We start from the raw sequence: 22654 nt of genomic DNA, 5'->3' as shown, positions 1-22654 counted from the left end.
GTATTTCCTCCAAATGTCTGTGCTGTGCTTCCCAGAAACTCTTTTTGACACCCTTGCTCAGGGATAACTTTAGGATTTCAAGCTTATGATGGAATTTATTTTAAAAAGTGACAATAATGCATCCTAGCCTATGTGAGTATACAGAAAAGGAAGAGTTATTCTGGGACTGTACCAATGTGGACAAAATCAGAGAAAGGATCAGAGAGATCAGTTGTAATCTGGAGGCAGAACCGTTAAAATAGTTACTTGAGAACATTTTTACTTGTGCCTTGCTCTGTGAGAAGTGAAGCACTGTGAAGAATGGGTTAAGTATCAAAAATGCTCAAGATAGTTTCTTTTGTAGGTCCACACCTGACCCTGAACAATTACACATTGCAGATTGCTCTCTAAGTTATCACCCTGAGAGTAATATTGCTTTTAAATATGTATTTCAATGTAAATGTGTTCTGAGACTTCTGTTGGCTGCCTGATCACCATTGAGACTTGCAATGCTTCATTTTTATTTGAAAAGGCTTGGTTATCTTCCTAGCTCAAACTTGGGATTCAAGTCTTATTTCAAAACAGACTAGATGGCAACTGAAGAATTTACATTCCTGGACAAGCCCCACCCATTTTTTGGTGCATAAACACTAAGGGTGTCTCAGATATGACTTAGCTTATTGAATGATGTGTTTGATTCTATTCACTTACTTGATAAAATAAAGATAGATATTTAGGAGTCTGCCTATTTTTCCTAGGGGCAAATAAACCCCAGATATTCTCAGCTCCTTAAAGTTTCAGGGGTCACATCTCACTTCCAACTAAGGAGGCAGTATTTCCAGCCCCACTGGTGTTGACCCCAAGAGATCCATTCTTCTACCAGGTTCCTGTCTCCAGACATTTATAGAATATCTTGAGAAATACAACAGTAGATTAAAAACTGTTATTACTGCATCCAACCTGTCCTGGTAACTGTGCAGTAGGAGAATGCTTCATTCAAAAGCTATAGATCAGCTTTTGCCCTCTCAAATCAGACTTTTCCATAGTGACACTGCTATAGGTTTCTTCCACTGTCCTGGGTAACAACACAGATCTTTCACTTAATTCCTCAAAAAATATTTCATTCCATGTTCTTATATTGTCATCATGTTTCCTGTGGTTTAACTGCAGCTGGGGAAATGAATTAGATGACGTCTTCCAGTTCCTATTCCAAAATAAAAGTATTTTCTACTACTCCTTCCAAAATCATCCTCTTGTATAACCGTATAGTGGATTATAGGATTAAGATAGTGGAAAAAAGGAAAAGAAAACATTTAAAAGCCATGTAAGAGGTACACTTGTCTGAACTGATCATTTGGCTCTAAAAGGGTGGGGCAGCATGATATCTGGAATAGTTTCCACCCGACTAGATTGATGCTGTTGAGGTTTCCCAAAATAGAAATCAAAGGAATAAAACTAATATATGAGAAGGAGCATTAGTTTACTCTTGGATATGTGCCATTTGGAAAGTTTTTAAAAACTGAAATCATGTAGAAAATTGTATTTCCTGTTTTAAACTTCAAAGGAAATATCTAAATTTAAGATATAAACTGTATCATCATCATCTAACAGAGATAATAGATTCCATGGGTATGGATAAGATTTTCTAGGGAAATGACATAAAGTGATTAGAGAATTGGGTGTAGAAATTCTCTGAGCACTGAGGAAGAAACTCAGCCTGTAATAGGGCCAGTTAGAGGAAAGCAATCCTCTGCAAAGAAGCTGAAAGGTCAGCTAAAAATTCTGGCGAATTTAGATTTTCATGTCCAGGAAGTAACCAAACAATTCCCACCCCCACATCCCCCTTCCAATATCAATAAACATCAATAAAATATCAACAACATCAATAAAATAAACAAACAAAAAACTATGTTTCATTTCTCTGTCTCCTTATCAGTATTTCTAAATACTTATAACATGGTTACAATGTTCTTAGCAGTGTTCCTGTTCTTTACCATCTTAATTTTGAAATAACATCCTCCTCATTTCCTACTCCTATCTCTACTTCCCTATACCAACAGATTTTAGTCATCAAGGTATAAATATTATAGAGGTAATAGCAATTGTATTAATTGGGATGAGTAAAAGTGCTCTAATAAGCAATATTCTGATCTCTGTGGCTTTTCATAGTAAGTTTATGTCTCACTATAATAGCCAGTGAAGGTAGCTTATAGGAGTTTGCCTTGACCAGTGATGTAGGAATCCAGACTTCTTCCATCATGTTCTTCCTCCCTTCTCCAGGTTCATGGAGTTCCCTCCATCCAAGCTGTTAGAGAATGGAGGAGCTTAATCACACAGGAGGTTTTAATGGGATCTGCTGGGGAGTAACCTGCAAAAACGCAACAACATTGTCACTTGACTGCAAAGGAGACTGGGTTAAGTGGTCCTACTATGTGTCCAGGAGGAAAAGGAATTAGGTTGAGATGCCCACAAAGCATTATTTTTACCCCAGAAATCTAGTCAAAGAAACTTGTAACAAAAGTATGTTTATTTGTTTCTATTTTTCTTAAACCATGCGGTCTTATTACAGAATTCAATCCGCCACATAAGGAGATGCACCCAGCATGTCCCGCTGTCTAGTGAAAATAGAAAACAAATATTCAGCTCATTACTCTAGGAGTTTCTTTGCTTCAGGGTCTCAAATAGTACCCTCGTATCTCTCGCATAATTGGCTCAAGTTTCTTAGGAAATAGATGGGAGGGAACAAATTTAAATCATGGAAATTGATTTACTTGAGAGTTTGCAGGCTCTCTTTATGGGGCCTTGAGAGTCACTGCCTAGCAGCCCAGGGATGAATTCCACTGCAGCTTTTGCATTTTCATGACAATAGTCCATTCTTCCCTGTCTACCAGGAGGGTTCCCAAAACTATGCAAATTTAACCACTACATGCGAGACCACTGTGGATAACTTATCTTTTAAACACGGTGGTGGAGAACTGCACCACACAGGGTTGTTTAAGCAGATAAGGATGTATTCTGGCTTATTCGTTGCTCAAGCTTTTATTCAGATATATCCACAACAGAAGCAAAATAGTTCATCTTATCTTCCCTAAATTAATCACAAACTTTTGATTATCACCACTTTTCCATGATTATGACCCTTAACAAATGCAGACAGTCAACAGTCCTGTGACAATCACGTCAAGTTAAAGGTATTTCATTGGTTGAGGAGTCCCTCTGTCTCCTGTTATTTTCATTCAAATATCTTCACTTTGATTAATATAAATGTTTTGTTTGATGAGATAGAAAAAGTAGTGCAACTCATATTTTTTTCAAAATGTTGAAAATACTTTGGAAAATAAACATCTATTTTTATGTGAAATATATGATTAGATTTAGCGCTGTTTCTACAGAACAGCAAGTTCAGAAAGGGGAAAACAACTTAAAATCTATGGCACAGTGTTGAAACCCTCACAGGTAAATGCCTTAATATTGATTTTTTATATGGGTTTGAAGATCTGTCATGAAGATCTATTGACTTATGTGGCTTGTGGTGAAGCTTACAGATTCTTCTTCAGATTGTATTTCTCTCCATAAGGTGTTACAAAAATATTGCTGGATTTGTTTTGAAAGATATATTAGGAGAAAGAAAATGTATTTTCTAAGACTTGATATACAGAAACACTAGGTTCAATTTCTGATTTTATGTCTGAATTGTATATAGGTTTATTTAGACTGAAGAAGAGAAGCAAATGCAAATGGAAGCTGGGAAGATAAATGTGGGAGAAACACCCATCACTTGTGTTGTCCGGGGAATCCAGAGTCTAAGTACCTGCTGCTCTGCTATAGTGTGAGGGCCTGAGGACATAGCGGTAATTAGCCAGAACCCAGCTCCCTTATATTGGCCAGATGCTGCTAAGTCACTTCAGTCGTGTCCAACTCCATGTGATCCCATAGACGGCAGCCCAGCAGGCTCCCCCATCCCTGGGATTCTCCAGGCAAGAACACTGGAGTGGGGTGCCATTGCCTTCTCCAATATTGGCCAGGTAGCTGATGTCTATTTAGGGAATATTTTATGAACTGAGTATTCTTGAGACCACTGAAACACAGTGAGAATCTTTGGGGGCTTCTGGAACAAGCTCAGTCAGGATTTGCAGCAGCTCAGAGCTCAGGGATCTGCACTAAGATTAATCCTTTCAGCTGAAAGTCTAGTAAGGTGAGCCTTGTCTACAGAGCACTGTGTGTGTGTGTGCTGGCCGCACAGTCATGTCTGACTCTGTGACCCCATCAGCTGTGTCCCGCCAAGCTCCTCTGACCATGGGATTCTCCAGGCACGAATACTGGAGGGGTTGCCATTCTCTTCTCCAGGGGTCTTCCTGGCCCAGGGGTCAAATCCGGGTCTCTTGCCTTGCAGGCAGTTTCTTAACCCTCTGACCAGAAATTTTGGGGATAGAATGTAATGATGTGAGCATCTCATTTAATTTTTTTAAGAGAGGCCCTTAATTCTTCCATGATATATCTTATCTATTTATGTACTACTTGTCTCTTAATTACTTGTTTGCTTAAACATTGACTAATTGAACATGTAAAAAATGTTCAAATAAAATTTAATAATTCAGTGCTGCTGAACACTGACCAAACAATCAAAGATCTCAAACATTACATAAAATATCCTGTCCTTGCAATGAACATTGTCTCTGTTTAAAATAAAGTGAAAAAGAATATCACTGTACTCAGTTTTCTATCTACTATGTATACACAAAAATGCATTACCTGTACCAGATGAACTTTTTGAATTTTTTAACTATTGTCATTATTTAGATTTTATAACATTTTAGGAGTTAGCTAAAAATATAGCTATTAGAAAAGTGGCTGCTTTTTTATTCTTGGCTTTCTGATGACACCTATCAATAAATATTTCTGTCATTATTCACTGAATGATAGAAAAATATATTACAACAGGACTTAGTGACTAGTTTCAGACAGTGAAAATGGAAAGTGGTAAATTACAGTATAGAAACTTGGTAAATTCTACTTTAATTAAGTGATCAAGGTAAATATCACCAGCGATAGTCTTGTTGATGTTATGCACCCTCTGATATGAAACAATCAGAAAGTCACTTCACCTCTGTATTATTCTTCACCCAAGCCCATAATTCCAGTCTAAGCATGAAATGACTCACACAAACTCAAACTGAAAGATATTCTACAAAACATCTGTTATTCATTAAAACTTCTATATCATAACAAAAACAAAAAACAAAAACAAGGAAAGATGGAGAAATTGTCAAGGATTATTTGTTGTTGTTTAGTTGCTAGGTCGTGTCCCTTTTTTGTGACCCCATGGACTGTAGCCTGCCAGTCCTTTGTCCATGGGATTTCTGAGACAAGAATACTGGAGTGGATTGCCATTTCCTACTCTAGGGATTCTTCTTGACCCAGGTATAGAGCACATGTCTCCTGAATCTCCTGCATTGGCAGTTGAATTTTTTACCACTTAGCCACCAGGAAAGCCTGCTAAGGATTATAGGAGGTCCCAAAATATGCAAAGACTAAATAAAGTGTACTATCCTAGATTTAGGGTCGGGATTCCTGGTGGCTCAGCTGGTAAAGGATCTGCCCACAATGCAGGAGACCTGGAATCGATCCCTGGGTTGGGAAGATCCCCTGGAGAAGGAACAGCTATCCACTCCAGTATTCTGGCCTGGAGAATTCCGTGGACTACACAGTCCATAGGGGTCACAAAGCGTCGAACAAGACTGAGTGACTTTCACTTTCATCCTAAATTTGGATTTAATCCTAGGTGGATAAAGGACTTTAGAAAAACAAATGGTGAAATTTGAGTAAAATCTATAGTCAACAGTATTATACTAATGATAAATTCTTAGTTTGCGCAAATGAACTATGGTTCTGTAAAGTGTCAACATCAAGGGAAGCTGGTACATGTAAGAATTCTCCGTATATAACTGCAATTTTTATAAATATAATATTTCAATATAAAAAGCTTAAAAATTCTATTAAGGAATGCTGTTTTATACAGGAGAAATTTCTCCATGCTCATCTTTTATGCAGACTTAACTAGCTATGGGATTTTATCTACACATAACTGATAGCAAATTAAGAAATCACTGCATTTACAAACTGGAAGCTACCTTTGAAATAATTGAACTCTCTATATATGAAGATATGAGGATTTTTTTTTTTTTTTACTTTATCCGAGACTTTATGACATAGTCAAGACTAGTACATCACCAAGGCTAGAGTTCAGAACATAGTCAAGCCTAGAATACAGCCAAGGCTAGAACTCAGATGTCTGAATTCTCTATCACACATAATACTGAGTGAATCTGTGTGCCTGACATTACTACCCATCTTACCAATACTAACTCTTAATTCTCTAAGCAGTCCTTAGCTATTTTTCATTGTGCCTGACATAGAGGAGCTGTGGATTTAATCAGGCAAATGACCTCATTAGGTTTATACCTTAGAAAGTTTGCTCTGGGATTTTTAAGGATCTCTTGGTTTGAGGGGAAGTGGGATTGTAGACAGAAGTTCTTTCAGAGACTCCAGCAGAAGAGACCTGAGGGCATCCACCAAGGCTTCACCACTAGAGCTAAAAAAGGGGTTAATGAAAGTGGGACTGACGGGAATTAGTGATTTATGGGACCACATGAGATAAAGAAGCTAGAATACTCTACCTCTGAAATCAGGAATTCAAAACCTCTCTTTCCTTTCTGCACCTGTTTTACCTTATTGGTCCCACTACATTGATTTCTGGCCCTACTTAAACCTCTCCTTTAATGCTTGCGTGCCCTCTCCAGCCCTGAAGCCTCATCTTGGCATTCAGGGACTCTGGGAAAAATAGTCAATTCTGCTATTCTGTTTGTTCCTACATGACAAACTGTCTCTGAGATTTGAGTACTAAACGAGCCACTCCTCTAAGGCCAATTTATCCACCTCCACATAGATCTGATCTTACATATTAACTGTTTTTTTGGGGTTTTTTTTTTGGGGGGGGGGTGGTCATCAACACTTTCCAATACTGGGCTTTTCTGTGTGTGGGCTTAAGGTCTCTTTAAGCCCTGTGTGCAAGCTTCCCTCGGGTCTTAGGTACCTTCAATTATACCCTGCTGCTGTCTTCTTCCCAGCTAAGCTGTTGGGTCATCTTGCTTTTGTTAGTTTCCCCAGGGCTTGGTATTTCTGAACAACAGTCTCCTGCCTGTGGCCTCCTGGGTGGACTGAGAATCAGACGCCTCTATATCGGTGCTTCAGAAGCTGGTGTGAAGCTCCCATGGGATTCTAACATTGGCTCAGATTTTAGCGGGTGGGGAGGGATTATGTTTTATCCAGGTTTCTCCCTAGTGTCTGGTACCTGGCTCTGAGTAGGAACTTGATATCTCTTTCCTGGATCACTTGAATAAAGAAAATAAATTTCAGTGTTAAAGCCAGAGAGTGGTACTCATTTGTAATTTGATTCATTACAGATGTGATTTGCTTGCATATTTTCTAGAACATCTCTGGTACATCATGACAAAGTTAAATTCTTAATGTTGTTTAGGAATGTTTTGACTTATTCTTTCCTATGAGGATTGATTTAAGTGTGTACCTGACTTTTTAAAAAAATCACCATTTCTACTCAGAATGCTATAACTATTCTAAAGTTTGGTCTCTAACTTTAATTTCAAAATAGACTTAATTCTGATATATCCTGACTTGCTGCTTTACTCATCCTAGTCATTTTATCATTTAAACTGGTGCAAACAGTCCATCAGGTCTATAACAAGAACACAATGACACAAAAAATGGAAATCTATACCAGGAACAGGTCCTATATCAACCCTTTTTGATTAATTCTCCCTTTCTTCTCAATGTCTAACTCATCCTGACTGAATCAATCAAAAAGCTATTACTTTCATACTTGGAAGTGTTGCTTTCAAAATCAATAAGAACAGTTCATTTTTAATATGCAATATATTACAAAAATGAAAATTCCCATTTACTTGAGGTAGAAATTTTTGAAAAAATGTATGGTTGTTGGAAAACTTGTTGACTGCAAATATATATATATACACACACACACACACACACATATACATTTATGCATATGTATGTATGTATCTGCATATATAATTATTCATTACAAGCTTTATATTTTATTTTATTAGCTTTCTGTATATATATATATATATATATATATATACATATATGGGGGTTCCTTGGTGACTCAGAGGGTAATACCTCTGAGCATTGCACTGCCTGCAATGTGAGAGACTTGAGTTTGATCTCTGGGTCAGGAAGATCCCCTGGAGAAGGAAATGGCAAATCACTCCAGTATTCTTGCCTGGAAAATCCCATGGATGGAGGAGCCTGGCAGGCTTCAGGCCATAGGGTCGCAAAGAGTCGGACAAGACTGAGGGACTTCACTTTATATACATATATGCATGACATATATTTTAAGAGAAAACAATGGATTGCTTCATAATGAATTTTTGCTCAAATCTTTTGCATCTGGATTATAGGCACTGAATGAATCAGCATCGTCCACAAAACACTAGCTACAATGAATAGTTCTACATTAAAAAAAGGCATCTCTAGAAAAATTTTTAGTTCTTAATGGGGATATTAAAAGCGGCTAGCTGCATAACTGATAAATAATCATATTATTTATTAGTAGGGAATAAATAGAAGCTCTGGCTTATATTTGATAATAATTATATGGATTGTACATCTGTACTCAGGAATGTGTTTTCTGATATGCTTCAATCACCATTCATCTGCACATCTATAAAATTAGGTAGTGGTTTAATAGCTCAGTCATGTCCGACTCTTTGCAGTCCCATGGACTGTACTCGCAAGAATCCTGGAGTGGGTTGCCATTTCCTTCTCCAATAATAATTATGCATGCTTGTAATATTGAACTAGGGACCATGATTATAGTCAATTTCTGTGTAAGATTCTTTTATTCTCTTTGATTTATTTCATTTAAAAGTGTGCAATCTGGTATGAGATTATATAATCATGTATAAAACAGGGAATTTGTTTAAAATAATACCTTAATATCAGATTATGTTGGTAAAATGAGTGTTAGGTAATGAAAGTTATTATTTTGATGTATAGTACATTTATTATTGTATCACTACAGCTTTTTTACTGACCGTCCCTGAACTTTTTGTATTCTTTCTTTAGATGTAATCAAATGGTCATGGAAGAAAAGTTCCTAGATCATCAGAAGTTGACAGTTTTCAATGTGGTGTGTGTGCTTAGTCTTAGACAGAATTGAGTTTTGTATAGGGGTGATGGATGAAGTTTTACTGAGTGATGGATAACTGCTCATTCTGTTAATGGCATATCATCTATCAACTACTTTTGATATGGTTGATCACAAGATGTTGCTGACTCAAATTTTGTGGATTAACTGAGGTGAAAGTGATACCTGTTTGAAGTTTCACTAGTACAAAATTTCCCCTCTTGGAAGTAGGATGAATTAAATTATATGTCAAAATGCTTTTCCATGTAAGTTTTTTACTGTCAAACTTCTTGTTCTCTCAACCATATCTCTTCTGTATTAGCTGAAATAGAGCCTTATATTGTTAGATGATTTTTCTGTGTCATGGAAACTTTTTGTCTCCAAATCTACATTCCTTTCTACAAGGTTTTTATTTTTAAGAAAATGAGGTGGATTTCTGGTCCTCCGTGCCAGGGTAAGCTCTCTGTAGCCCATCCTTCACATTGATTGCAACTGACAACTTGAAAAACTACAATAAACAACTAATTCAGGTCTCTGAAAAGTAAACAAAAGGGAGAGGATTATGAAAGATGGTCAAAATTTAGAGAGGCCACCTTCACTGATTCAAGTTTCCTGTTGTTTTTCTCTCAATCAAAATAAAAGAGAATAAAATCAACAGCAAGAAGACAGTCCAGGAAAATAAATATTATGAGAGAAACGGGGGAAAAAAAGAAACAGAATCAGAAAGTTAGAATTATCAGAAAAAGAATATTAAGGAAGAGACTTTTAAATATGTTAACCCATTTTAAAAATGGAATAAAAATATAAGCAAGGAAAAATGGTGTAAAAATAGACTGATAATTCATTTGTTTTCATTTACCTTGTTTGTATTGATCAACTCGTTTCAAAGACACTCTTGATCTCTTTTTTAAAGGAATATTCCTTGTATATATCATAACATTGAGTATTGCTTTCTAATTAATACTATTAGAATTTCAAAAAATAAATGATCATTTACTTTTGTTGACAGGGTAGATGTATTTTTCTAGTCATTATTTTTATAATTTTTTCTGTACTTAAATTTCTTCTCATTTCTTTAGATAATATCTAATGCCTCGATACTGAATGGCAATAAAATTAGAATAGGTGCTATTTCTAGTTTCTCTATTCCTGTGCTATTCAGTTTTTGTAATTAGGCTTTTATTAATATTTGCTTGTACTGTTTAATATGTTTATATTAATATGGGTGGATTGTGAGCCTTAAAAATATTCTGTTACTCTCAACTGTAACATATGAGTCTATCAGGGAGATAATTCTGCTTTTTACATCTTTTACTCACTCCCTCCTCTTAACTTTTATGGTTGGATCATTCGTACACTGTCAGAACTGCCCATAAAATGTGTTTTTCACATTTTCTACACAATTTTCCCCTTAAATCTATAGACAAATGCATTTGATGCTCACTACTAGTCTTAATGGGGGCTTCTCTGGTGGTTCAGACAATAGAATCTGCCTGCAATGCAGGAGACTGACTTGATGAGAGTAGTCCTGATCAGCACCACATTGACTGAGGTTTTTCCTCCAGTAAAAAGATTTTCCTTCCTTGAATTCATAGATGCTCCTCTCTGTAGACTTTACAGTTGATGGATATTTTGGGAGGATAAAGATAAAGCTATTAGCTTTTTTCTCTTCTTGATTAGCTTGTACATATTGCCTCCTATATTCTTGGTGTCAGCTTGTTGCTGTGAAACACTGATGCCCCATTGTTTTTCCTTTCTTCTGTATGTCTTGACCTTTGCACTTAACCTTCCAAATAATGCTTTCTTAAAGTTCAATTATTATACAATGATTTGTCTTGGGATTGAACCTTCTGGTATTATGTTATATATATATATATATAAACTATATAGGTATACCTATTTGTATTATATATATACCTATATGGTTTAACTTGGCCTTAGATAACTTTTTCTAATTCTGCTTTATTTTCTATATTTCTGTTTTTCTGCTTTATTTTCTATATTTCTGCTTCTTTGGAAAGAGGAGAGGATTAATTTTGTTTTCTTCTCTCATGTCTCCTCTTTATGATTCTTACTTTCTTTGCAGACCACTCTTTCTTGTTTTGTTTGTATTAGTCTTTTCTAAAATGATTTCTACTTTTAATCCTGTTTCTTTCATGAATCCTGCTACTTTCAATTTCACTCTCTGGCCATCTCTTCTTGAGACCTCGTGTTTCATCTCCTGGTCTCTATATATTTTAAATTGTTTAAATTTACATTGGCATGTACAAATATTCATTACATTTTTCTTCTGTTTCATAACAACATATTTCTGATGATTAAAAGAACTGATGTGCTCCTTTTCATCTTTGTTCTTATAGTATCTTTCCTGAATGCTAAGCAAATTCCTTTAGTGTTTCTCACATGGGAGTATTGCATTTTCTTGACTACCTAACAGCAGGAGTTTCTTGTAGGAAGTGGGAAAGAGGTTATAGAATTGTGCAGGCACCACGGCTCCAGGGCCCTCTCATCATTTTCTGTAATGATAAACTACCTCCTCCTGGTTTGAGATATTATACATCTACTGCTGTTTTGATTCCCAGAACCCAAACTGGTTTGGGACACCTTCCATCTACACGCGTATCCTTTCCTGTTTCCCACTGCCCTGCCGCGAGTGAAACAACCCTTGCCTTCCAGATTGATTCATTCAGTGTTAGAAGTTACACTTTGTAGTTTGTTTTCTGAGGTTTTCCACCTCTGAGGATTTTTTCTCCACTTCCCTGAGGGGTCTATCCTGTTAGCTTTTAACTTTGCTCCAGCATTTCTGACTCTGGCTGGGGCTTCTCCTCTGGATTCATACACTTGTTTGTGGATTTCTAGTGATCTGCCACCATCAGCTGCCCCCACCTTTCAGTTTATTTCTTCTGCCGAATCCTGACTTCCCTTGAGTACTTCTTAACTCAGTTCAGTAGCGTTTGTGACAACAACTTGTAAGATTTGGAGTTAGAGGGTCCTGTCTTTGTTTCATGCACTTGCTGAAAATAAAGTTTATAGTTTTTATTTTTGTTTTTCTCTTCATGTTTCTAGAAGTGATATGACTAAGCTGCTACTGTGGAAATGTACAAATCTTTGCACATGTTTCAGAGACAGAAATGTAATACTTAAACTTGCCATTACTTCATATGCTTCTACATCTACCAATTTCCAGAAATTTAGTTTATATAAATTAATTTAGTTTTAAGTTTTTTAAGCATAATTTTATTTAGGTTTTTTTTGAAACATAGTTTTATATAACTTTTTAAAAAAAACTCCCGCCAAAATTTAGAACAATTTCAAAAACAATTAAAAATAGCTTATTCTTTTGCTAGCAAGTACTGAAAACTGGTATCTTTTGAAGATTCTTTTTTTTTTTTTTTTTTGGTCCTCATTTCTGAGTACTTCCTTGTATTATAAACTTTCCTTTATTACCTGCATAAACACATAATTATCCCCAGTTCCTCAGATTGCCTGTTACGTGGCAGCCTTGGTAAATCTAGTGAATGGACAGTAGATGTCACTGTTGGACGAAATGAGCCATTCTGCTAATCCCACTGTCTCTCATCTGCAAGTGCCTTTCCAGGGTCCAAATCCTGGGGTTTACTGATAAAGAGAGAGAAAAAAAAAGAAATTAAACTCAGAACCCTGAGTCAGTTTCATAACTTGGCCTGGCACCCTGGGGCATGAGATATAAGCCAGCTTTGCAATTAACTAAACTTTTTCATTTTAAATGAAGCATACTTTTTCAGAGTTTACTCTGCATGCTGGAAAATGACTTGCGATATGAGAATTCTAAATTCTTGTGTCTTACTTTGTGCAATTGTTTCCCGTTTTTTTTCAACACATACCTGTAGGTTTGACTCTAGCATCATTCCATCTGTTCACATGGTGCTTTTAAAACGTGTGTGACGTTGGGAATCATGGCACACAGCAGAGGCATTTAGAATCAAAATGTAGACTTGAGCACATTCAAAATGTTTTATTTTAGTATATCCATCTCTTAAAATTCATCTCCTAGTGTTTTTTACTATGCATTATTATATTTTGCAGGTGCCCATGTTTCAAATCTGGGTACTTTTATATTTCAGATGGCTTTTATTCTTTGTGAGAATAGAGAAAATAACAGTGTTTCCCAAATATTTCTAAGATATTTAGGTTTTTACTTGTGTCGGTTATCTTACTTTGTCTACCTGCTGACTTTCTGAGTGATTTCTCACTTACCGGGTCAGAAATTCTTCTGCGTTACACCTTATGTCCAACTAGTATACTGTTTGTTACTAATTAATTAAGTTCAAGTTTGTTTTTAATTTTAAACTTCATAACTTATTCCTACTCTACTATTTTAATTTTGTTTCACAATCCTTTTATAGAAGAACACCAATCAAAGTAGAATGACATTTTAATCTTCATTTTATCAGCTCCTAATTGCCAAGTATATATAATTCTTGCTGCCTAATGTGTGGGTATAGTGGTTGAGAGAGTGACTATTTCTCACTTTTTTCAGAAAAAGTGACACAGAAGACACAGTCTGTCTTTGGGGCAGACTGAAGTGAAAATTACTGAATGGATTTCTGCCATTATTTGTTTCGATCCCAATTCTACATTTAAATTTTGCTACTTTGGAATGAGATCGGGAAGGATAAAGGCTTTTTTTCCCCAGCACTGACCACAATACTACTTTGCTAAGAGTAGAAACCATCTAGTTGGTGGACTGATGGAAGTGATTGAGGCTATATTAAATACTTGTCATACTTATTCCTGACATTACTATTTTGAGACTAATAATATGAAAGTGAAAGGGGAGTCGCTCAGTCGTGTCTGATTCTTTGCCACCCCATGGGCTGTAGCCTACCAGGCTCCTCAGCCCATGGAATTTTCCAGGCAAGAGTACTGGAGTGGGTTGCGATTTCCATCTCCAGGGGATCTTCCCAACCCAGGGATTGAACCTGGGTCTCCCGCACTGCAGGCAGACGCTTTACCATCTGAGCCAGCAGGGAAGCACCCAAAAATAGAAGAAAGTGATATTGATTAAGTAAGACAGTAGGATGGAAATTTATACACTCATTTGTTAGATAAATTTTTATTGAGCACCTACTATGTGTTAGGTATTACTCAGGGTCCCTCTCTTGTGAAACTCACAATCTAATTTGGCAAAGGAGCTGGTGAGTATTTTTGTGCTTTTGTTTTGTTTTGGAAAATAAAAAAGCAATCAGATAAAGTATTTTTCCAAAAAAGATCACTTTAGAATATTTAAAATACTCAAGAAAATTCATGGAATATGTGTTAGGAGACAAATCCATATGATTTAACAATATAATCATTTATTCAACTTCACAATTTCTCTGATGGTTAGGTATTGGCAGACATGAAGTGGTAGGTCTTAAATTCATATTGTAACAGATTGGGTTACAGTGGAGTTTTAACTTACATTCAAACACCAACAACTGAAATGTTGTAAAGTCAAAGTGAATTCTCCATGCAGTGGCACAAATGCAATTTTAGCATGCCTTGTTAGTATACTTGTCAGTAATGTTTTGTTTTTTCCTTTTTCCACAGTTATTACCATCTAAGAGAGACATATGGTATGTCAATGGTACAGCTTATTAAGGTGTTTGAGGAGGAAATATTAAGAATGTGTACCAGATGGTATTTAGCTCCATAAGAGCACAGATGATTACCAGGTAGTTGCTTCTGTCTTTTCTCTTTGATATTCATATGTAACTCATAGCACTTGTAGAAACACTTTAAAAAATACCAATGTATTATCTTTGAGGATCTCTCTGCATGTTTTGGCACAATAGTTTGGTGTTAACTGACTACATTATTTCCAACTGTTAAAAAACCCATTTAAGGTAGAAGGAAAAGACACCCATCTCCATGTGTTCCCAGAATTCCAATTAAAAAAAAAAAAACACAAAAAACAAACTGATGTGTATGTGCACAAAATCAAACTTTGAATATTACAAATCTTTTACTGTTACCATAAGGATGGTTTTCATAATTACATCAATCAGTAGTAAAGAAAGAAAAAGGGAAATGCAAAAATCTAAAATACAAAATCTACTTCAAAATGTGACTTACAGGAAAGTCTGATAAATGAGCTGTAAAAAGAAATATGGTCTATGCTGCATGGCAGGGATCCTCACCCCCTGGGATCTAATGCCTGATACTCTGAGGTGGAGCTGATGTAATAATAGAAATAAAGTTCGTAATAGATGTAGTATGTTTGAATCATCCCAAAACCATCTCCTTGCACTCCCCATTGATGGAAAAATTGGTTTTCCATGAAACCTGTCCCTGGTGCCAAAATGGTTGGGGACCACTGTGTATGGTTTAGGAGGGAGCTTCATCTAAGGCAAACAACCTGAAAAGACGCTAGGGGTGGTAGCCTGCCATAGCATGTGGTGGAGGAAATTAACATGGAAAAATTCAGTGATGTCTCCATTATGCGATGGTAGCCAGCCAAAAAGTAATAGCCAGCAAGAAAATGCTTGGAATAAGCACTAAAGTTACTAAATTAGATTTGTGAAAATGGGAAAGCCAAATGCCTTAAGGCAAACTGCAGGTATGAGACCAAACAAATCAGAGGTCAATCTAGTGATGTGTTTAACGTTAAATGAATATAACTGCAATATAAGCAGTGTATATACTTTTCTTTGTGGTTCCTTTTTTCCTATCATTCTATGATAAACATGTGCATTCTTTGCATCCTAGATTCTCATTTCATTGTCAGTCAAACAGATAACAGGAGCCTTTTAGTTCACCCTTTGGAGAAACTGATGTCTTGTAATGTGGACTGAGCTAGGGGACCAGCCTTTATTTAAAATCACCAGCTGAGGCAGAGTCTCCTCCACTGAAAATATACACCTGCTTCATCTGTAAGCATCAGTGGGAGCAGCCTTCCTAGAGAGAAACTGAAACTCGGCCTTAGCAGGCTCAGGGCTGGGCCCCATTAATTGCACTGAATTTGGGATACTGGCGCTTTTCACGGTAAGTTTCAATTTGCCACAACTTTCATACTCCAACCTTATTTCCTGTCACACAAACACAGAACTGTTCTCTCATTACTAAAGCTGCCAGTTTTTTGTTTTTTTTTGTTTTTCCCCTCATGGATTAATGTCCCTACCCTGCTATTCCTCCAGGCAGAAATGAAATTCTTAGCTTTATGTATTCCAGCTAATGTACATGAGTTTCCATTTCCAAATGACCCACCTCCAAAAAGTAGTTTGCAGATTCCCAGGAAAACACATGCTGCTCCGTTGTCTATGCTGTCAAAGCACTTGTTTCAGAATGTAAGGACCTGGAGTCCACTTCTCCAAATCACTGCATGGTGTGACCTTGAACAAGTCACTAATATCTTTGGGCCTCACTTTCTCTTCTATAAAATTAGCATAAGAATGTGAAACTCACAGAACTTTACAAGGGTAAAATGAGATGATGTTTATTAAGTACCCAGTGTAATATCTGCATCCAGAAGATGCCGCGTACTCTGTGTCTTGTGGTACTGATGCTAATGGATAGTTTTGGTACTTGCGATACATCCAATATTCCTCTAAGTGAACTTTATCTGTAATAGTTCATTTAATGGTCACTAATTGTTACCCCTATTTAAGAAATGTACACTGAAGCATAGAGAGACTTTAAAACTTCCCAAGGTCACATGTTAGAAAACAGTGGAGAGAATTTGACTCGAAGGATGTGGCTCCAAGGCCACACTCCCATTTCTATCTACTGCTATCCCTCCTGCTATTATGACAACTCCCACTCTGCTTCAGTGCTTATCACATTGCTTTATATTTTATTAATTTATGTGCATTGCCCTACAACTAATTTAAGAGCTTCTTGAGGGTGATTTATTTATATTTTCTGCCTATCTAGCATGCCTGGCCCATACTAAAAACTCATTAAAAATTTACTGGGAAATGAATTAACAAAGACCAATAAACATGAAAAGAAATTTAAGAATTATAAATGACTTAGAAGATCTTTTTTTTACAACTGTGTACTGATCTCCACTACTGTATAGATATGTGTTTATATTGTGAATATGTATCAATACATTTCAAAAATTACTATTGACAAAGTGTGTGTGTACATATATATGTAAAGGTATGTATATATATATATATATATATATATATATATAAAGAGAGAGAGAGAGAAAGATACAGAAAAAGCCTTGTTCCTTTTGATGGAAAATTCTCAATAGAAAATACCAACAGCTAATCTTCACTGTGAAAATACATTGATCATTTTACTTGATTTTAGCATGCCTGAAATTTATGTCAGAAGAAACAAGTTTTCTGAATACCTAAATCAGATTTTAGTGACATTTTTAAAGCATTAATGACAGACAAACAGAGGATTCTTTCAGGTATTGGTTTCTGCCATTTTAGTCACATGTTTACAAATATCTTGACTATTCTTTATATAAAGACCATATGGCTGACTACAGTATACTTAAAGGGTGAAATTAGGAGATGAATTTTAGGCTTCTTCTCTTAAAGTTTTCAAGTGCTGTGATGAGAATTGCACTAACCCAGTAAAGAAATGGGGATGTTTCTAGTTTCTGTGGCATTGTTTAGCATATCCTCAAAGTAAGGGAAACTATAAAAAATAGTTGTAATATTGAAACAATTAATTTGGGTCTAAAAATATATTTTTCTCAATAATTTGGGCCATGTCTCAACAACTCAGCATTTCATTTATCTAATTAGAAGTCTATGTATCATGTTTACTGCTTCTACCAAGAAGATTTCTATGTAAAAAGCTTTCCTTTATGAAACTGAGTGCTAGAAAGCGACTGAGGAAAAGTTGCTTTGCTTTAGTAAGAGAGCTTGTTTTCATTAAAGAGTAGGACTAAATGCATCATCTACTTTAAATAATTTTAGGTATAATGTAGGCAATTACATAATTGAAAATAATGCTTTTGAATGTCTGCTCTGTTGCATCTGTCTACTCATATTACCAATATGGAAATTAATACTATTATTTTTAATACTGTCATTTCACTATCATCATATCCACAAAGTAGAATATGAAAATAAATTATTGAATGTTTATAATCATATTCATAAGTATTATACAATGATAAAAAATAGCTATTGCTTTACACAGTATAGATGGATCTCACTAATATAATTTTGAGCCAAAGAAACCAGACACAAAGAAGCATTATTTGTGGTTCTACAAAAGTTTAAAGTGGATAAAAATAAGAGAAAAATTGTAGAGGAAGGGAGTTAGTGTTGAGAAGGGAGGCATGAAGGGGGCTTCTGATTTGCTGGAGATGTTCTATTTTTGATATGGTTGGAAGTGACTCAGGTGTGTTCACTTTGTGGAAATTCATTTATCTGTAAATTTCTATATACAAGTCAATCAACTTTTAACATCAAAGGCAAAAGTAGTAAGTAAATCAGAGAAGAGGTGACCTTGTGGAGAATGTAATTAATATGGTGAAGTTCAGTTTTAAATTAAGTCTTTGCTCAGTTGCATCTGACTCTTTGAGACCCTGTGGGCTGTAGCTCACCAGGCTCTCCATGGGATTTTCCTGGCAAGAATACTGCAGTGGGTTGCCATTTCCTCCTCCAGAGTATCTTCCCAACCCAGGGATCAAACACATCTCCTGCATTGCAGGCATATTTCTTATGGCTGAGCCACCAAGGAAGTCAGAATTAAGTTTCAGTTCGGTTCAGTTCAGTCACTCAGTCATGTCCGACTCTTTGCGACCCCATGAATTGCAGCACGCCAGGCCTCCCTGTCCATCACCAACTCCCGGAGTTTGCTCAAACTCATGTCCAGCGAGTCGGTGATGCCATCCAGCCATCTCATCCTCTGTCGTCCCCTTCTCCTCCTGCCCCCAAGCCCTCCCAGCATCAGGGTCTTTTCCAATGAGTCAACTCTTCGCATGAGGTGGCCAAAGTACTGGAGTTTCAGCTTCAGCATCAGTCCTTCCAATGAACACCCAGGACTGATCTCCTTCAGGATGGACTGGTTGGATCTCCTTGCAGTCCAAGGGACTCTCAAGAGTCTCCTCCAAGTTTAAATGAGCATTAAGAAGCAGTTGATAACCCTATATGCAAAACAGAAAAAGAGACTCAGATGTATGGAACAGACTTGTGGACTCTGGGAGAAGGCGAGGGTGGGATGTTTCAGGAGAACAGCATTGAAACATGTGTATTATCTAGGGTGAAACGGATAACCAGCTCAGGTTGGGTACATGAGACAAGTGCTCGGGCCTGGTGCACTGGGAAGACCCAGAGGGATCGGGTGGAGAGGGAGGTGGGAGGGGGGACTGGGATGGGGAATACATGTAAATCCATGGCTAATTCATATCAATGTATAACAAAAACTACTGTAATGATGTAAAGTAATTAGCCTCCAACTAATAAAAATTTTAAAAAAAAAAAAAAAAAAACTGCTACTATAATAAAAAAAAAAAAAAGAAGCAGTTGAGAAATTTCTTAATTAGAAGGTCATTGGTGACTTTCCTTAGAACATTTTCTTTCCAATAGTGGGGGGTTGAAATCAGAAGACAATGTGGGGAAGAACAGATGGGTGAGTTTTGCGTCCAAGGAATGCTTTATTCTTTCTGAAACTCTTAAAGACATAACAATTGTATTGAAGAGACCCCAGATGGTTCTTTTGCTTGTTTGTTTTTAATATCTTGCTCTCTTCTTATACAGCATTTTATTTAAATGACTAGAGAAATGTATAACTTTTCCTGATTTAAATCCAATCACAATGATTTTTTCTTGCTATATATTAATAGAGTAGCTGTGTGAGCTCTAGAGTAGATTGGTCATTAAAAAATAGAATGCTTTCATATGTTTTTTATTGCCATTTATCTAATAGTTTTAATTGCTGACAGTTGAGGGAGGATTTTTGTATGTCTTAGTAGCAGTTTAATATACTTATCTGTTCCCACCCATGACTTCAAACATATATTTGGAATTTTTCATTATGACTCAGCCAGCACAAGTTAAATGTGCTCTCAGTAGCTGAAGCTATAGCCAGTGCTCAGTTGACATTCCTCATTGTGCTGAAAGTAAGGTGAACTCTTAAATCACAATGGGAGCTGTCTATTAACCACTGGCTGTAGCTACTGAAAGCAGATTTAGGAGTGATTCTACCTATCCCAAAATCATTATATAGAGATTATATAATGATGGACTTTGAATCACTTCAGCCCACATATGATTTTCCTTTGCCATATTCTTTAGTTACTGTTTTTGTCATTGAAAGCGAAAAGCGAAAGTGAAGTTGCTCAGTCATGTCCGACTCTTTGCAACCTCATGTACTGCAGCCTACCAGGTTCCTCCATCCATGGGATTTTCCAGGCAAGAATACTGGAGTGGGTTGCCATTTCCTTCTCCAGGGGATCTTCCCAACCCAGGGATCGAACCCTGGGTTCGTTTTTGTCGTTATTACTTTTAAATGCTACATTGCCATAAGGCAGTACCTGTGCTCTCTAGATTGCCACAATTTTGGTGCTTTACTATTTCTGTCTTTGAGGATAGAAATATAATACAGTGAATGAAAGCATGGACTCTGGAGCCAGCCTACCTGGTTTCTGAATCCGTTTCATCATGAGTTTGAGCCATTACTGAATATTTCTGTATCTCTGACTTCTCATCTTCAAGCTAGGAATAGTAAAATTTTGTGCTTATTAAATATAGGGACAAAGTCCAAAATTATAGAGCTAGGTTGTGCTTAGAATTGGAGAGATGTGATGGTATAGGGACCCTAACTCCTTGCTGCTAGGCTGAGTCAGTGCAGCCAGTCTAGAAAGCATGGTGGCAGAATTTAATCTTAACATACATGTATATGCTTTGACCTTAAATTTATGCTTCTGTGTATACTTATTTGAAAGAGATTTTAACATAATTACATAAGGAAACATATAGCAGTGCATTTACGGGAACATTTGGAATAAACAGAACAAATGGTGCAAGAATTATAACATTTGTGTGACAGCAGGAGGAGGCAACCTGAGAATCTATTGCAGGGGGAGTAGACAGTAAAATGTAGCAGATACACAGCACGGAGTACTTATAGCAGTTAGACAGAAAATTAAACGGATGCATAGTAAAGTGGATGTAGTTTAAAGGTCTAGGGCTGACTAATAACAGTTAGAAACGGTGAATTCTAGAGCATAACATTATCTACATGAATGAAAAATACATGTACCAAATACATATGTTGCAAATCACCCCCCAAGAAGATACAGATTAAACACATTAGAATCTTAATTCTAAGTGGGGGAGGCAGAAAGGAATGGCAGTGGAAGTATAAGAAAAAATAGGAATAAATAAATTAGACATAGAGAATGATATTGATATGCTATGATCTTAAGGATTCTGAGTTCATACCTCTGCACCGGAGGTCCAACAATGAAATTGAGATAATTAAGTGGGGTTATGAATCGCATAGTGTTTTTCTCTTAAAAGATGTGGTGAGGACTAAATAAGTTATCACTTAAAACAGTTTCACTATTACCTGGCTCATATATACTCAATAATGTTTGATCTTCACTCATGTGTGTAACTTGCTAAGATCCAGAAGGCATTTTAGTTGTGAAGCCAGGTATAAAAGTGCTCATTGAGAAACTATTTTAACTTTGTTTATTTTACCATGATGACAATAAAAAGTTAATGATTAGATACCTATAAAATTACTACTTCTTCTTACTCTGTTGCTTAACTAGTTCTTCTCTCCCTTACAGCTATAGGAATTTCAGATACATGAATCACATCAAGTGAAAGTCGCTCAGTTGTGTCCCTCTCTTTGTGACCCCATGGACTACACAGTCCATGGAATTCTCCAGTCCAGAATACTGGAGGGGGTTGCCTGTCCCTTCTCCAGTGGATCTTCCTGACTCAGGAATCCAGCTGGGGTCTCCTGCATTGCAAGCGGATTCTTTACCAACTGAGTTATCAGGGAAGATCATATCAGGTACATTGCAAAAAGAAAAAGACACATTTGCTTAGAGCATAAGGGATTTTAGCCAGTGTAAATAAATCAGAGAGTTTTAATTCACAAGGGTTCAAATTCATTTAGGCCTGTCATATCCTACAAAAGAAAATCATCAGCCAGAAAGGGGCAGTCAGGCATGATATTAACCAGCTGAACGTGGCAGAATAATCACTGTGTCATTATGGAGTCCCATTCAGTACATCTGAGCTTGCGCTGTTGCCATTGTGAGATTTTCTCCCTTCATAAATTTGTCCTTTTTTCCCCCTAATATAATTATCTTGAAGTTTTCTCTGGATTGCAAATTAGAACTGAACAAGTTCACTGAGTTACAATTTTTGAAATATTTGATTAAAATGTTGAATAATTTTAATTTGTAAAGTGTTTCCACATGGGAGGAATGCTATTTTTCGTTGTTTATTATAAAGTAAAAGATAGGATGTACTTCCTAAAGAAGGACAATAT

General features: G+C 36.4%; 1 protein-coding gene and 1 non-coding gene across 2 annotated transcripts in view; one reads left to right on the top strand and one right to left on the bottom strand.

The window, feature by feature from the left end:
• GPC5 (glypican 5) overlaps positions 1–22654 on the top strand; it is a 1486194-nt gene that overhangs the window by 519218 nt on the left and 944322 nt on the right. The window lies entirely within an intron of this gene.
• TRNAC-GCA (transfer RNA cysteine (anticodon GCA)) lies at positions 14146–14217 on the bottom strand. Its single transcript has one exon. It is a non-coding gene; the product is annotated as a tRNA-Cys (tRNA).

The sequence above is a fragment of the Odocoileus virginianus genome, chromosome 8 (assembly GCF_023699985.2).
Source record: "Odocoileus virginianus isolate 20LAN1187 ecotype Illinois chromosome 8, Ovbor_1.2, whole genome shotgun sequence".
NCBI lineage: Eukaryota > Metazoa > Chordata > Mammalia > Artiodactyla > Cervidae > Odocoileus > Odocoileus virginianus.
The sequence above is the reverse complement of the archived record's forward strand: the minus strand, read 5'-3'. Positions and strand labels throughout refer to the sequence as shown.